Consider the following 16,649-nt stretch of genomic DNA (forward strand, 5'->3'; position numbering starts at 1 on the left):
GAGAAGCGGTTGCGGGTGGGTGGATGGACCCCCACATCAGCCACATGGAGGAGGGCGGCGGCGGCGGCGATCCAGCTGCGGGCGCCGGCGACCGGCCGGCTCTTCTGCCACGACTACGGCTCGCCTCGACCCGAGGTCCACCGGCGGCCGGCGGGCGACCTGCTCCTGCGGCAGGGTTCCGGCTCACCCCGACCGCAGGAGCAGATCCACCGGCGGGGTGAGTCAGGACAAGTAGATGCGCGGGGTATTCGATTCTTTTCCGGTGCTTTGTTTCGTTTCGACCTAGATTAGGTTTTCTTTCATGAACGAGATCTGTCATGAGAAAGCAATGGCTTCTGCTGGTGAGCATCAAGTGCTTGTTTGTGTTCATGTATTGTTGTGCATCCGCGATTTAGACTTTGGTTGGGTGTTGCTGTGTTCCTGCGTGTTCGCTCTGAGGGTCTTTTCCATTTTGATAACAGGTGCCGGCGCAGTGATCACTCTGAGGTTTCAGTTGATGAACGCGGTCTGTTATGATCAAGCAATGGCTTCCATCTGCTGGTAAGCATCAAGTGCTTGTTTTTGTGCATGCACTCCAGGACCAGCAAGGAGACGAGTCGAAAACTGCTCGGGCCATCAGAGACACTGCCTTGCCGAATGATGCGCTGCCTCGCCTTCTCAAGGATGAGAGTGCAAGCAAGGAGATCGATCCTTGGCAGGCAGTCATACAGATATTGTCAAAAGCAGTGATCTTGAACACCTTTTGCCATATGGGTTTGCTGCTCTGTTCATCATGCTGTGATGGCAAGGGTAGACCGTGAACTTGTCGAGCAACTTTTTGCTGACAAGCGTATCCAGGTCCTGAATTGTTTCGACAGCCACCCTTGCATGGGGTGTCAACTTGCCTGCACATACTGTTATTATAAAGGGCACTCGGATTTATAATCCGGAGGAAGGTGCTTGGACAGAATTATGTCCTCTGGATGTCATGCAGATGCTTGGTCGTGCAGGTAGGCCTCGGTATGGCGCACACGGAGAGGGGATAATCTTAACTGGCCACAGTGAATTGCAATACTACCTCTCCCTTATGAAGCAATAGCTGCCTATCAAGAGTCGGTTCATATCCAAGTTGGCAGATCAGTTAAATGCAGAGATTGTTCTGGGTACTGTTCAGAATGCTCGGGAAGCAGGCTCTTGGCTTGGCTACACTTATCTCTACATCCGGATGCTGCGGAATCCGACACTGTATGGCTTACCAGCAGATATCATGGAGATAGACAAAACGCTAGATGAGAGGAGAGCTGACTTGGTAAGTACATGTTATACCCTGTTTTCTGAAGCTGAGAGAGGGAGGCGGCTAGGGTTAGGGTCCGGCTCCTCTGGGAGCCGGGCAATAGAATTCTTCTTATTGCTTAATTCTCAAAATAGTCTTACAGCTAGTATATATAACCATGATGCTAGAAAATAAGATAACTTGTGGGCCAAGCCCCTAACTAAACCTGCCCGGTGGGTCTCCTACGGCCATAAGTCTGCCCGGTCATAACAGATGTGCTTTCTGTCGTTTTTGTAGCCCTTCTATCTGGTTTGAGATTCATTTGTTTTGTATGTATAAGGATGACTCATTTGGGTTTTTGTGATCCCCATTTATCTTTGGCCCTCTGCCTCTCTGCATGTTGGTGATCCCCATTTATCTTTGGCCCTCTGCCTCTCTGCATGTGTGTATCATCAGAACTCAGAAACGAGGCAGGGAGGACATGGCCAGGCCTGCACTTGTCAACCCTCTGCTGCCGCCCAAGGGCCCCTTTCTATCTTTTTTTTGAATGATCAGGGCCCTCTGCCTGTTACAATCACATCCCAGTAGAAAACATCACTGGCCTTCTCCAAAAAAGGTGCTATGAAGGGCCCACCCGGCATAACTTGTGGGTCCGCCCCTGCATGGACACTTCTCTGTCTTTCTTCGGTAGCACAGTTTAGTTCTTGGATGTCACTCTTCTGGCTATGACCGACATTATGTCTTCTGGATACTCATGTTTTGTGTATTAGGGATGCAGTCGCTGCTGGAAAAACTGTTCGTTTGTTCTTCTTTTATAATTTGTTCCTTCAGTTTTCTAAGTGGTTCATGCTCTGAAAATTCTGTAAAGTAGTATTTTTGGAGCATGATTCATGCTCTAAAAATTGTGATATTCATGGTTCATGCTTTCAAGACCATTCTGGACTTCACATGTGTGATTTGCTTTTGTCAACAAATATCTACAAATGATTTTTTTAAGCTTCACAATTATCTGCTGATGCCATTAGCTATAATTTAGGGCATGTCATATGTTTTTTTTTCCTAATTAGCACTTGGAATCATCAATCATTAGACATTGTGAAAATAAGTTTCAGCTCCAGTGCCGTACATATATTGTTACAACCGTTTCAGTTTAATGAAATAAAAGAACTGAAGCTTCTTTGCATTTGGATTGGACATGCATGGTTCGGATGATGGACTCTCTTGCCTGAACAAGTGCTGCAATGCGATTCTGAAGGTAAATTCGTTGAGCTTGCGAGGGTATTGCGGCTGACTCAAGGGGCACTCTTCAACTAGGCCGATGAAACTGGAATTGCTGAAGAGGAGGACCTGAACAAGATGAATGTATGTATTTCATTCTTCTAACTATTGTAAAGGTATCTATACTCAATACTCCTGTTCAATGTCTCAAACTTATTTTCCATTTCAAGTCTTGTATACTATGTGCAGAGAAATGTATGCCCTGCCATGGTTGTTTATGTTCTTGCTTGCATGGTTGAAGGTTGGAGCAAAAGAAGTCCACTGTCAAAAGGGAGGCTTTGCAAGACACTTTTAAAAAGGGGACTTTGCCTGACGCGCCGTTTCAGGTAGAAATAGACCTGATGAAATGAAGTGTGGAAGCCAATTCTTATCATGGTACGTTGTCTTTGCTATCTCTTGCTATCTCTCCTTGTTTCATCTGTTTTTCATCACAGCCCGTTTCTCTTGCAATGCGTTGCTTGGAAAATAAGTACTATTTGGTGCATATTTCTGCTGGCTGCCAAATTTTATTGTACAACACTTTCTGCATTGACCTATTATTACAAAGTATAATCTTGGAGGGTGAAACATCATAAGGCTAATAGAGCTTACCAGGCCCCCCCAGCATTTTTGTTGTGATGAGCCATTTTCTTCCAGTATGCTGAAATGTATCACAAGCTGATCTTGCGTACCATGCTCTGGCTACTCTGCAACATGAGTGCCGCTAGCTGCTGCGGCACTCAGGCCACCGCACGCCTGCCAGTGCCAGCCGCTTGGCTGATTGTCTGGTTGGAGTTGGGCTCTACATGTTTTTTTTTTTTGAAAGATCAGGGCTTCATGTTGTTGCAGTGTACAAATTGTACAGGATTTTGCATGATGTATCAGTGTATCAGAATTGAACAGCTAATTTTCTTTATTTTGCTGCAATGCAGGTGCTCTGCCAGGCAAATTCAGTCACGAGATGCATCATGGCGGAACTTTTCTTGGGTATGGCTCAAACAGAAGCTGGCATTTAGACCAAAAAAAGTTGATTGCTTTCATGAAAAACTGGGTATGGTTCTCGGCAGATGCTCTTCCATGTTTTCGAGCTCAGAGTGGGAAGAAGGCAGGTTTTGGTTGGCCGTAGCTCCTTTGGCTATTCTGGTGCTGGAGCAAGGAAAGTTAACTGCAGATCAAGCGGCGAAAGGGCTGGCGGCAACTTATCCATGGAAATGGGATTGGCACGTGATGGTTTGTTTTCCTTCGGCTGCCAGGGTCGAATAAGCTAGGTGCTATCTGGCCTTTCCGCTAAAAGGGACAGGAGCTTTTGTGTCAGTTAAGAAGATGTCTTTGGAGGCAATTGCTATTTGCTAAAGGGAAACTGACTACTGTTTGGGTTAGGGCTGGTGGTGTCCCTGATGAACTTAAGTACTATCAAGGCTTATGTGAGGTTGGTTCAGTGTTGTGTTATAGATATTGATATGGGCCTTTTAAGAAGAGAAGATACAGACAAGATTCCTCCTGCAGCCGAGTTGATCTACTAAGAGCCAAGAGGTACTGATCAGCTGGGACAGCTTCCTGATCTGCCTACAATTCAAGAGACAACTGGCACATGTAGGCATGTGGGATTCTGCAACAAGGTCAGACAAACCTGAGGATATAGGTGGTCAAGAGGTTCAGATTATTCAGAAGGAAGATTTTGATAAACAAGTGCAACGGGAAGTGCAGAGGAGGATGAACATTTTCCTTCAGCAAAAAGAGGTGAAACGACTCAGAGAACAATTGCTCAAGAGCAGTAAAAGGCTGACTTTCAGAGGCAGTATAAAGAGGAGCCGGCTGCTCTGGATAATGAACATGGCACCATCTCCCTTTCTGATGGTGCTGATGACACTATCACATCTCAAGATAGGGGGAGCAGAATCTCTGATCAAATTCCAGATGAGGTGGAGGGCATTGACAGTAAGGCATATAGGGATGATCTTGAATGAAACCAACAAATGTCAGATTTCTGAACCTGGGGTGGAGAACAATGAGTTTACTTCTTCGAGGGCAGATCATGATCAAGACAACACAGTGAGGAGGAGCTCAAGACTTGCGAGGGTCGAAAACTTGGAGATCCAAAAGGTACTCCCAGTTACTTATCTGTTCTTACTGCTTCCCACAAGAAACTTGATGGAATTGCTCAAAATCTTTGATGTAGAGTTGGGAAATTCTGAAGTTGATGTTGTTGTTAATTTAGATGTTATTCAATCTTTAGAAAAAAGCTAGGTTTGATGTTTATGTAGAATTGACTAAAAATCCTGCTCCTCAACCTTCTCTGGGTGTGGCTTCATCCCAAGAGAAATCTGGCTGATTGCCTGCTTTCTGATGATCCGATAGAGGATATTTCCCCCAGGCACTTTATGTGTAGTGATAGGAAGAACAAGAAATACTACCCCATTTTCTTCCTATCGTATTTGTATGTATCTCATGCTCTTACTAATGTTTTAGCCTTCTATATTTTGTTTCGGAGTGAGCTCAGGACAATGGCTATGAGGAGGATGGAGGCGCAGCTTCTACTTATTTATTGTCACAAAAAGAAACACATTATGCAGCAGAGGATTAATGAAACTGACGTGTCTTATGGTCCGCGATGTTCACCTCTTCTGTTGTGGGGGAAGCCAGAAATGCTAGAAAGGAAGTGATGCAGAAGAGCTCACAGTGGTATGTTGTTAGTGCAATAATTTATGCCTTCATATCCATCTAGGCGTGTCCACTTGATTGCATGAATTATGTCCCTGTTAACTCCTTACTCTATTACTATGTGACTGCCAAGTTGATTATTGAAATGAGGTTACATCTCAATGTGTTGTCTGTAATATTAGGTTTTCATAATCCAGCTTTGTAAGAATAATGTTGCCCATTTTCTAGCATCACAATTTAAATTTCAATATTTTGGTATATCTAATGTAATCAGTGACAACCTTTGTTATGCTCTGACATTCCTTCACTTTTTAGGGGTTGCTTTCTTCTCCCCGATGGAGAAAATTCTAATCTTGGTGAATTTAAAGCATACCTCCCATCTGTAGTATCATCCAGAGTTTGTAATATCGCCAAGAAGATGCCTAACAATATACAGTTGAAGGTATCAACTCCTATGAATTACTGGCCAAAGACCTTTGAGAAATTCGGTCCAGTTTATGACAACATTGACTTGTTATGTTTTCTCTTCTGAACTTGACTGGTAGGTCTCAGTACAAAAGTTGGCTCATGTGCTACTGCAAGGTAATGCCAAAGCTGGCGAATTTTGGGCTTTTTTGGTGGCTTTGCTCCTCTTTTGAAGAAGTTACCATCAGAGAAGACTGGATAAGACATGGAAGCTACAGCCAAATTTCAATGGTAATTGATTACCATTAAATACCCATAGCACAACATCATCAGTAGTCAATAAGAGTAATTTGCTATCAACATTATTTCATCCATGACTGAGATATATTCACTCTTGAAAATAGCTGAATTCGATCAATTCTGAGAACATGAAGCTCTTGCTTGTAACCGTACATAATCCGGAGTAGCATGAATGACATGCTCTGTTATTTCATATTTGTCATTGGTCTGACCTTTGATAGATCAAGTTGATTTCGTTATCTCGTTTGAAGTGCGTAAGACTTGCCAAGTTTGCTATGGACTGCAGCGTCAGGTCATTGCCAAGGTCTGCGTCTACGTCTACGACCGCTACTTCTTCTGTGACGCCCACAAGAGGGACATGGTCTACATTGAGGACTGCTACGTACGTACAATGGTGAGCCAATGATGGCGCCGACGAGGAGGCAATGGTGAAGGTGACTGTCGGATCAGTGGAGGGTGGTGACAGTAATAAGAGTTATCTGTAATGCATTTTCCATACCATCAGGCCGTATCATCGTATGTCTTCTTGCTATAAATACAAACATATGTGCTACACTATCTTTGAACCAACTATAATGGGTGGTCCTCTTATCTCTACAATCAGTTTAACTTGTTTTGAACTTATAATTTCTCTGTTGCAACACGTATACATGTGCACCAAGCCTCTTAGAGACCAAACAAGACAGCTAAATGGGCAGCAACAAGCCAGGCAGCGCACCATCACGTCTCAGGTGGCGCCCCAGCCACTAGTTAATACCATTCTGCCAGTGGAGGAGATCCACCTAGCCTTCCAAGCAGCGTTCTTCTTATGATCAACTTATCCAGCAATGCCTGGAAATCATCCAACCAACTTTAGCCTTTTATCAGATAGGGGCATCCCAAGGTAGGTGCGAGGAAAGCTTGCAAGCTGACAGCCAAGTGCCACCTGCAGCGGAGTCGGATCAATTCCTGATAGACCTTGGATCGGAGTAGGCTAGCAGATCCGGTGAACCTACCTTCTCCGGCAGTGAATGAACTCAAGCCGGAGGCCATCGTGGTGCTGGGGCGCACGGCGATGGCGGAGAGTGGGCGAGGTGGTGGAGCTTCCCGTGAGCACCGCTCTAACCCTAGATCGGTAGGGATTGTAGGTGGGGATTGTGACAGCGATTAACCTCGTGAATCGTGTCCCGGCCCCCACCTCTGTTTATATAGCGCGGGTCACAGGGGCCCACCAACCATGGTTTGGTTGGGCGCCCCCGATCAGGGCGCGAGTCAGGGGCCCGTTCGACCCGTTGGGCTCGAACGGGAGAGAGATCAACCTAACATTCTCCCCCTTGATCTCAACTTTACTTTTAACTTTATACTTTCTAGTTTATTTGTTTCATCACATATTGGTACATAGAGTATGTTTCATCGTCACGGCTTAATTGCCGTTAGAATCATACAGCTACAACATACGTTATGTTCAGAAACAAATTCTGTTCCTTTTGGGCCTATCCAGGAGTCATAAGGCTTTCCCTTAAACCCATGCCGGCTAAGTGTTCCTTGAACACATTGGGTGGTAAGCCTTTCGTTAGCGGATCCGCAAGCATATCCTTTGTCCTTATATGCTCGAGACTTATAGTTTGATCCTGGATTTTATCTTTCACAACATAATACCTTATCTCTATTGTTTTGGCAGCATTACTCGACTTGTTGTTGTGAGCATAGAATACTGCAGGCTGGTTATCACAGTACATCTTTAGTGGTTTGTGAATGCAATCTACCACTTTCAAGTCGGGTACAAATTTCTTTAGCCATATCGCCTGCCCCGTGGCTTCGAAGCATGCTATGAATTCTGCATACATCGTGGATGATGCAACTATCGACTGTTTGGAGCTTTTCCACGAAATAGCTCCCCCAGCGAGGGTGAATATGTATCCTGACGTGGATTTTCTATCATCTCTGTCCCCCGCAAAATCTGCGTCTGAATACCCTTTTATCTCTAGGGAATCACTTCTCCTGTATATTAGCATGTAGTCCTTCGTGCCTTGCGCATAACGCAATGCTTTCTTTACCATCTTCCAGTGCTCTAGGCCTGGATTCTCTTGATATCTACCGAGTACCCCGGTGATAAAAGCTAAGTCAGGGCGAGTGCACACTTGTGCATACTGTAAGCTGCCAACTGCCGAAGCATATGGTACTGCTTTCATTTGATCGATCTCATACTGGTTCTTGGGACATTGGAATTTCCCAAAACTATCGCCCTTGACTATTGGAGCAGGTGTGGCTTTACTCGCATGCATATTATACTTTTTAAGAACCTTTTCTAAATATGCTTTCTGAGATAGTCCTAAGACTCCATTGTTCCTATCTCGGTGAATTTCTATGCCCAAAACATATGATGCTTCACCAAGATCTGTTATGTCAAAATTTGAGGATAAGTATTTCTTTGTTTCTTGTAGTAGACTAACATCACTACTAGCAAGCAGGATATCATCCACATACAAGATTAGGAAAATATATTTCCCATTTTTAAACATTGCATAAATGCAATTATCCTCAATATTTTCTTTAAATCCAAAACTTTTAATCGTTTGATTAAACTTTAGATACCACTGCCGAGAGGCTTGTCTTAATCCATAAATGGATTTCTTCAGGCGGCATCCCATATTTTCCTTGCCTTCCATGATAAAACCCTTGGGTTGTTTCATGTAGACCTTTTCTTTTAAATCACCATTCAGAAATGCCGTCTTAACATCCATTTGATGTAACTCTAAATCAAAATGAGCAACTAATGCCATTATGATTCTGAAGGAATCCTTACATGAGACTGGAGAAAATGTCTCATTGTAATCTATCCCTTCTCTTTGTGTAAATCCTTTTGCCACGAGTCGTGCTTTATACTTTTCTATATTCCCTTTAGAGTCATACTTAATTTTGTAGACCCATTTACAGCCTACTGTTTTGGCTCCTTTGGGAATTTCCTCTAAGTCCCAAACATCTTTGGAACTCATCGATTTCATCTCGTCTTCCATTGCCTTCATCCACTTCGATGAATGAGGGCTTCTCATGGCTTCTTCATATGAGGTGGGATCTTTTTCCATATGAACCATTTCTGTGTTATAAACTTTAAAGTCAGTAGAAATAGCTGACTTTCTTGGTCTTGTAGACCTTCTAAGGGCCTCAGTTTCTGGCACATTTTGTGCCTCAACTTCTGGCACTTCTTCTAAAATTTGCTGTTGCACCTCCCTTTCATGCTCAACAACGGGTTCAGTCGGCTCCTGACGGACAGGTTCCGGGTCTTCCCCCATAGCTGTCATGGGTGGAGTTGCAACTGGTAGTGAGAAAAATGGCTCCTGAATCATCGGATTAGGTGCATGCACCCTCTTCTCCTCAAGATCAATTTTCCGAGCTACCAAGCTCCCCCTCATCATTTCGTCCTCTAAGAAGACTGCATGTCTCGTTTCTACAAACTTTGTATATCTGTCAGGGCAGTAGAAACGAAAACCTTTTGATCTGTCTGGATAGCCAATGAAGTGGCAACTTACTGTTTTGGGATCTAACTTTGCAATGTTTGGATTAAACATTTTGGCCTCAGCAGGGCACCCCCACACCCTGAAGTGTTGTAGGGAGGGCACCCTTCCTGTCCATAGCTCGTACGGTGTTTTGGGCACCGACTTGCTTGGTACTCTATTGAGAATGTGAATGGCGGTTTTCAAGCGCCTCCATCCATAATCCCAATGGCAAGTTGGAATAACTCATCATGCTGCGCACCATATCCATAAGTGTACGGTTGCGCCTTTCAGCTACTCCATTCTTTTCTCTCAGAGTGGGATACATTAAAAGCACATGAGTTATCATATCTTTCTCTTGCCAGAATTTCTCCCGCCATACGGGATTTTTGACATAATATTATGTCAGCTTTACCCCGTTACGCAGGTATTTTCCCAGACTTTTCCCGCCATGCAGGTTTTATCATAATCATCTTTTCCCGCCATGCGGGTAATTCCCTGTAAGGGAACATAAATGCCAGAATTGGCTCTTTTGACTGCATATTCAATCATCAAATTTAGGAATAAATCCGAATGCTCTTTGACACACATGCTTGATCCGACGCTGGTCAAATTAAACACGCATGTTGCTTGTTTCATTTCAAATCATGTTGACTGAAAAAATCTTATTCATAGAGAGTACATGAAAGACATTCATCAACCAAGACTCTCAATGATCTATCTCTTTTCTTTTGAAGCCATTCTTTAGAAAGAACATACTCCCTCACGTTATGACCTTTCTTGGTGATCTTTCGGGTCACAAGTACCCAGCCATTCGCCTTCACGAATGAAAGCATGGAAAACTTTTAGTCTGAGAAAACTTATCCAATAATCAACAATAATGGGCATAAAAATAACCCTACGTTGGTCTGGTTAAAAGAAATGCACATTAAACTTTTGAAACTTTCTTTTATATTCTAAATCACTGTTATGGCAGAATTAGAATAAACATCATCCTTTTACATTAATTCCATATCACCGTTGGGCGGAAATGGAAATAATGCATATAACTCATAAACAATGTGACAACTTTGCTAAGAATTAATTATCATCATCAACTTTATTGTAGCGGGAACAAGAAATATAAATTTCTCTAGTTCAAGAGCATTTCTTGATCTTTATCCATTCTCTGAAAATTGGTCACCTTGATACAAAATTTATCAGAGATTTAAACTTTGAACACAAGACTCATAGAATTATAGCACTGTTATCATCAACGTTGGTCAGAAAATAACAATACCATATTTTATTTTGTCATAGCGGAAACCATCTGCATCTTATTTCACCCATAGGGAAAAAACATTGCTAAGAACATTTCTTCCAATTAAATTTTCCCGTTGGTTCCAATTTAATTGAAGGATAAAACTTTTACTTTGCAACGGAAGCTTTACAATATTCTATTCAAAAACAATTCTGTACTATTTTACTCTCTAAGCAATTTTAACTGGTTGGTTCAAAAATGCATTATAGAAGCAACAATTTAATCTTTTACTTTAGTTCTAATCACTTTTAAAAGAGCACTTTTATTTTCAATAATAAACATGATCATGTTATTAACAACGTTGGTCATAAAAATAACATAATCATTTCATTTCAATAATTACTTTAGCATGCTCTTAAAAACTTAATTGTATCTAAACTTTTATTTTCTTTGTAAAAGAGCACTATTAATTATTTACGCAGTGGAAAAACATGAATAAAAATTCATGAACTTTTTACTCTTTAAAGAAACTTTTCTTTGACCAAATAAAAATCATGAACTTTATTGTTTTTCTTTATAAAAATTCATGAACATTTCTTTTTCTGGACAAAAATTTCTTTGGATTAATTTGAACAGAAAGACTATATATAAAAAAAATTGCCAGCTCCAGCCTGCCGCAGGAGGCCCGCAGCCAACCACGGCCTGCACCCCCGCGCGCTGTGCCGCCCGAGCCACTGGGCCTACTGCGTGAGAGGGCGACGTGGCCCTTCTCCTACGCCCGCACTGCCGACGCCGGCCTGTGCCACTTTCGGCCCACTTGGCCCGCAGCGGCTTAGGGTTTGCACCGCAACCGTCGGATGCAATCGGACGGACGCGCGTGCATATCGGCAGCACAAAACCGCCCAGCCGACCTCACCGCGTGAACCCTAGCCTCGTTTTGCTTCTCGTCTCGCACGCGCCGCTCGTCTCTCTGTCGGCCGGTCCGGTCGCGCCGGTCGCCGGCGACAGCGTCGACGGCCACAGCGCCGCGCCGCTCTTCCCCTTTCTCCTCCTGCTCTCCCCCATCCACAGCTTCCTACTGGACCGAGAGAGAGGCAGAGAGGTGCGGGGCTTTCTCGATGCGGCGGGTTGGGGCCGCGCCGGTCGCCGGTGACGGCGTCGAGCGGCCACGGCGGCGCGCGAGCCTGCTCTTGTTCCCCCTCCTCTCTTTCTCTTTCTCTTTCTCTGTTTCACCCATCCACCACGTCCTTCTTTTAGAGAGAGAGAGAGAGCCATGAGAGGTGCGCGATACGGCGGCGCCCTCCCTGTCCCCTTTGCCGGCGTGCGCGAGCACGTTGATGGTGAACGCGCCGCCGTCAAACGGCTCGGTGGCGGTGCTTGTACTTTGCCCCTGTTGGGGGGGGGGGGGGGGTGGTTCTTCGTCCCTGTCGCCTCGGCTTGCCGATGCGCGACGGGATCGAGAGGAACAGGCGCGGCCTTACGGCGGCGCTCTTTTCTTCTTTGCCCTTCTAGGGTTCTTTGGGGGGGGGGGGACTTTTTTCTTTTTCTGTTTTTGTTTCTTTGTACCGAAATCAACTAGCCCGATCTGGCTGATACCATTGATAGACCTTGGATCGGAGTAGGCTAGCAGATCCGGTGAACCTACCTTCTCCAGCAGTGGATGAACTCGAGCCGGAGGCCATCGTGGTGCTGGGGCGCACGGCGATGGCGGAGAGTGGGCGAGGTGGTGGAGCTTCCCGTGAGCACCGCGCTAACCCTAGATCGGTAGGGATTGTAGGTGGGGATTGTGGCAGCGATTAACCTCGTGAATCGTGCCCCGGCCCCACCTCTGTTTATATAGCACGGGTCACAGGGGCCCACCAACCATGGTTTGATTGGGCGCCCCCGATCAGGGCGCGAGTCAGGGGCCCGTTCGACCCGTTGGGCTCGAACGGGAGAGAGATCAACCTAACAATTCCATCACATCTAATTGGCACGATCTTGCTCTTCGACAGGTTAGTAGTCAGCCCTGAAGCTTCTCCAAATAATTTTAGGATCTTGGTGACCACCTCAAAGTCATGCAGCTCAGGCTTCAGGAATATGATGACGTCATCGTCGGCGTATATAGAAGCTGATGCTTGATTCTTTGACTGCCCAGGGGAGAAGATATTATTCTGCTGGGCTTTGTCCATCAATCTGCCTAGGCAATCCACGACAAACACGAAGAGTAAGGGGATAGGGGGTCCCCTTGTCGGAGCCCTCTTCGACGAAGAATCTGTTCTGTAGTGTTTGAATTTACCAAGATCCTCTTTGAAGCAGAGTAGAAAAGAGCGGAGATCCGACCCCTCCATTTTGGCCCAAAGCAAGGCATTGAAGCAGCTTAAGAAGATATTCCCAGGCAACTGAGTCAAAGGCTTTGGATATGTCTAACTTAAGCATAACTGCAGGGATCTTCTTTTGTCTTAGTGTCTTTGCCATGGCCTGAAGCCTTCCTATGGGCTGAGTCCGAGTCCGTCTATGGAGAAAAGTGTCTTGTACGATGCACACAAGTCTGCTCGCCCATCAGTTTTGGCGGACTTGGCATCCCTGACCTGTTTTTGTCAAGGTTGGGCGCTCAAGGTTTGCTGGTTATGGCAGGATGCCATTGATCCTGATAAACCGTGGCAAGGGTTGCCTCTGCCGGTCGATAAGCAGGTCAAGGCTCTCTTCATGGCTAGCACCACTACCAATATTGGTTGCGGTACGAAGATTTGTTTTTGGCACGACCACTAGCTCGATGATAAGATTCCTGCTGGATCCTTCCCTAACCTGAACAAACATAGCAAGCAGCGCAAGCTCTGGTTGGCTGAAGGTCTAACTGACAGAAAGTGGGTCACTCTTCTGAAACGTAACCCGGGACTTGAGGTACTACAAGAATAGATTGATATCTGGTGCGGGTTCGTCGTCATCTCGCTATCCAATTCTGATGATGAGTTCACTTGGAAATGGACGTCTTATGGGAAATGTACTGTGAAATCGGCTTATCCATGTCAGTTATGGGGCAGAATAGACTCTCTGCTCGCAAGCATCATCTGGCAGATTAAAGCCCCTCTGAAGATGAAAATTTTCAGTTTGCTATTTGCGCCAGGAAAGTGTTTGGCTGCTGACAAGCTTGCCAAGCGTGGCTGGCCCCATAACCCAATCTGCCAGCTTTGTCACTTGAGGATGGAGGATGGTTTGCTCCCCCGTGCAGAAGGAAAGACCTATCCTATCTGATCATGGTAGTTTGCTGGGAAATTTGCAAAGAGCGAAACAATCGCATATTCAACAACAAAGCTTGCAGTTTCCTGGAGGTGGCAATGAAGTTGCCACACGGAGGGCTGCTGGATTCAAAGGTGTCCAATGGAGAGGGGTTGGATAGTTCTCTGCTGTTCTTCTTTTTACTCTGTTCGTTATATAATACTCCCTCCATCTCAAAATAAGTGTCTCAACTTTGTACTAGTTCGAGTACAAATTTGTACTAAGCTCAAGACATTTATTTTGGGATGAAGGGAGTATGTAATACGTATAGCTTTAGCTTTAGCTTTAACTGGGCGTCTCCTGACTCGTGACTTGTGTTACCCTGTAATAATTCCTAAGGTCTTTGATCCTATCTTAATGGCTGAAATCAGCAATCTGCTGTTTTTCGTCAAAATGGCCTACTGTTGTGAGATTTGTTATTGTGGATTATCTGAGATTTGTTATCGTCAATTATTGTGTACTACCATACCGCTTTGAAACGTGAAGTCTTTGTTTTCACCTGAGAATGCTTAGAGCATGTCTAGTAGAGCCCTTAAACCCTCAAATAAATAAAAATAACTGTTTTTTACGGGTTGAAACGAAAAAACGGCAAATAATAGAACCCCTAAACCCTTCAAAAAATTACGGATTGGATTTGGGGTTGCCCTCCCAAACTGTAAAAGTGAGGATTGAAGAGGGAAACCCACCTCCAACCCGCACTCCACCGGTCGTTGCGCGGGAGGGAAATTTCCCCTCGCGCGCTCCCTCCCGTCGGACGCCTCGTCGATCCCGTTGCCCCCGCGGCGAGCCATGGAGGCGCCGCCGGACTCCTCCGTCGCCCCGGCCGCGTCCTCCCTCCCTCCGACTGTCGCCCCGCCCCCGGCCTCGGCCTCGGCGACGCCTGCGCCGGCCCCGTCCTCGCTCCCTCCGCCCACGTCAGAGGTGCCGTCGGTGGTGGCCGTTGGCGCGAAGAGGCGGTGTGCTGGCCAGCACGTCATCCTCCCCCAGCCCGCCCCGGTCGTCGCCTCCGTCGCCGGCCGCAGCGGCGCCGAAGGTGAGGAAGAAGCCCTCCCTTGGGCCGAAGGGGGCAGCGGCGCCGAAGGTGAAGAAGGCCACCTCCAGGAAGAAGACGACGCCCTCCCCGGCCCCCGCACCTCCGCCCGTCGTGCACGAGGTGCTCGACGGAATGCCTGCCCCCACCAACGTCGTTCATGGGGCTTCTCGAAGAAGCGGAGGTGGACATGGAGGCTCCTTCTCTCGAACCCTTTGGGTTTGGTGATGACTTGCAGGAAGAGGGTGATGAGGAGGAGGAAGGGGAAGATGAGGAGGAGGTGACCGAGATAGAGGAGGAGGCGTTCGCCGCCGTTGCAAAACCCACCGTGCGCTCGACAAACTATAGCGAGGATGAAGATATTCTCTTGGTTCGTGCTTGGGCACATGTGGGGTTGGATGCAAGCACCAGTACCGATCAAACCGGTAAACGCTATTGGCAACGCATAGAGGACGTCTATTGCAAGATCAAGCCGAAGACCGGTGGGTACATCCCTCATAGTTACTGGTTGCTTCAAGGCCGGTGGGAGTAGATGAAGCCCCATTGTGCTCGTTGGAGTGCGGCAATGGACCAAGTGAAGGATGCACCGCCTAGTGGAACCGTGGAGAGTGACTATGTGAGTACATATATGTTTTTCACATTTATTTTGATTTTTTATGCTATTGTTATGTGAGTACATATATGTTTACTATGCTATTGGTGGGTTTGTAGGAGGCAATTGCCGACTTGAGGTACAAGGAGATGGCCGCTTCCAAGGGCAAAGCATTCCCATTTAAACATGTTTGGAAAATTCTTCAAACTTATGACAAGTGGAAGTTGAGGGATCAAGAGACCGCACCCAAGAAGTCGGCAATGCTTAGGATGGATGATAGTGAAGAGGAGGGAAGGAACGAGCACAAGCCCGCTGGAAACAAGAAGGATAAGCTAAGGAAGAAGATGGAAGGAGAGGCGTCAAGCATAAGGGAGAAGATAGAACATATGATGAAGTCAAGGGAGGCATTGACAATGAAGACATTGGAGACAAAGCTTCTTATCAACGAGAAGAAGAAAGAGGTGAAGCTTGCACAAGTTGAAGCAAGGCGTGAAGATGCCAAGCGCAAGGCCGACTTGGAGGAGAGGATGATCAAGGTCAAAGAAGCAAAGGCATGGAAAGAACTCATGGTGGAAGAGAAGGAGCACATGATGATGTCCAAGAAAGACATGGATGAAGACCAATTGATGTGGTGGAAGGAGTACAAGCAGGACATCGTGGAGAGGAAGAGGATATTCCGTGGTGCGTCCTCTACTCTTTGAGGTGACACTCCGATGAGTGGTGGTGGCGATGGCGGTGTGGAGGACTCCACCACCAGCGACAATGGAGGTGCTTGATGGACGTGGAAGTGGTCTAGGAGATGGCGCCAGGTGCAACTTTTTGGTGATGGTGCCGATGAGAGGGGGAAGATGAAGATTGTGTGATGTAAACTATTAAACCATGCATCAATGATCTTCATTTCCGTGTTTGTTTGAAGGTTGATTGTGTTTTTCTAGTGAAAATCATGATAAGTCAAATGACAGTTTTAAGGGTTGGGGTTGAGGCAAAGACTAGAACCCTCAAACCCAACCCTTATAACGGAATGTTATAAGGATTGGGTTTGAGGGTTCTAGTCTTTGCCCCTGTTTTTCAACCTTTAAAAGTGTCAAAAATGGCCAATTCTCAACCCTTAAAACTAGTTTTAGATTTAAGGGTTTTAGGGCTCTACTAGACATGCTCTTATTACTATTTTGCTTGGAAAC

The 16,649-nt window shown here is 45.8% G+C and overlaps 1 long non-coding RNA gene across 1 annotated transcript; it reads left to right on the forward strand.

Moving 5' to 3' along the window:
* The first annotated feature begins 378 nt into the window (after positions 1-378).
* On the forward strand, positions 379-6,451 carry LOC123124155 (uncharacterized). Its single transcript, XR_006461000.1, has 7 exons — positions 379-2,646; positions 2,772-2,905; positions 3,442-4,612; positions 5,010-5,191; positions 5,486-5,612; positions 5,716-5,866; positions 6,162-6,451. It is a non-coding gene; the product is annotated as an uncharacterized lncRNA (long non-coding RNA).
* Positions 6,452-16,649: the final 10,198 nt, after the last annotated feature.

Source organism: Triticum aestivum, chromosome 5D, assembly GCF_018294505.1.
Source record: "Triticum aestivum cultivar Chinese Spring chromosome 5D, IWGSC CS RefSeq v2.1, whole genome shotgun sequence".
Classification (NCBI taxonomy): domain Eukaryota; kingdom Viridiplantae; phylum Streptophyta; class Magnoliopsida; order Poales; family Poaceae; genus Triticum; species Triticum aestivum.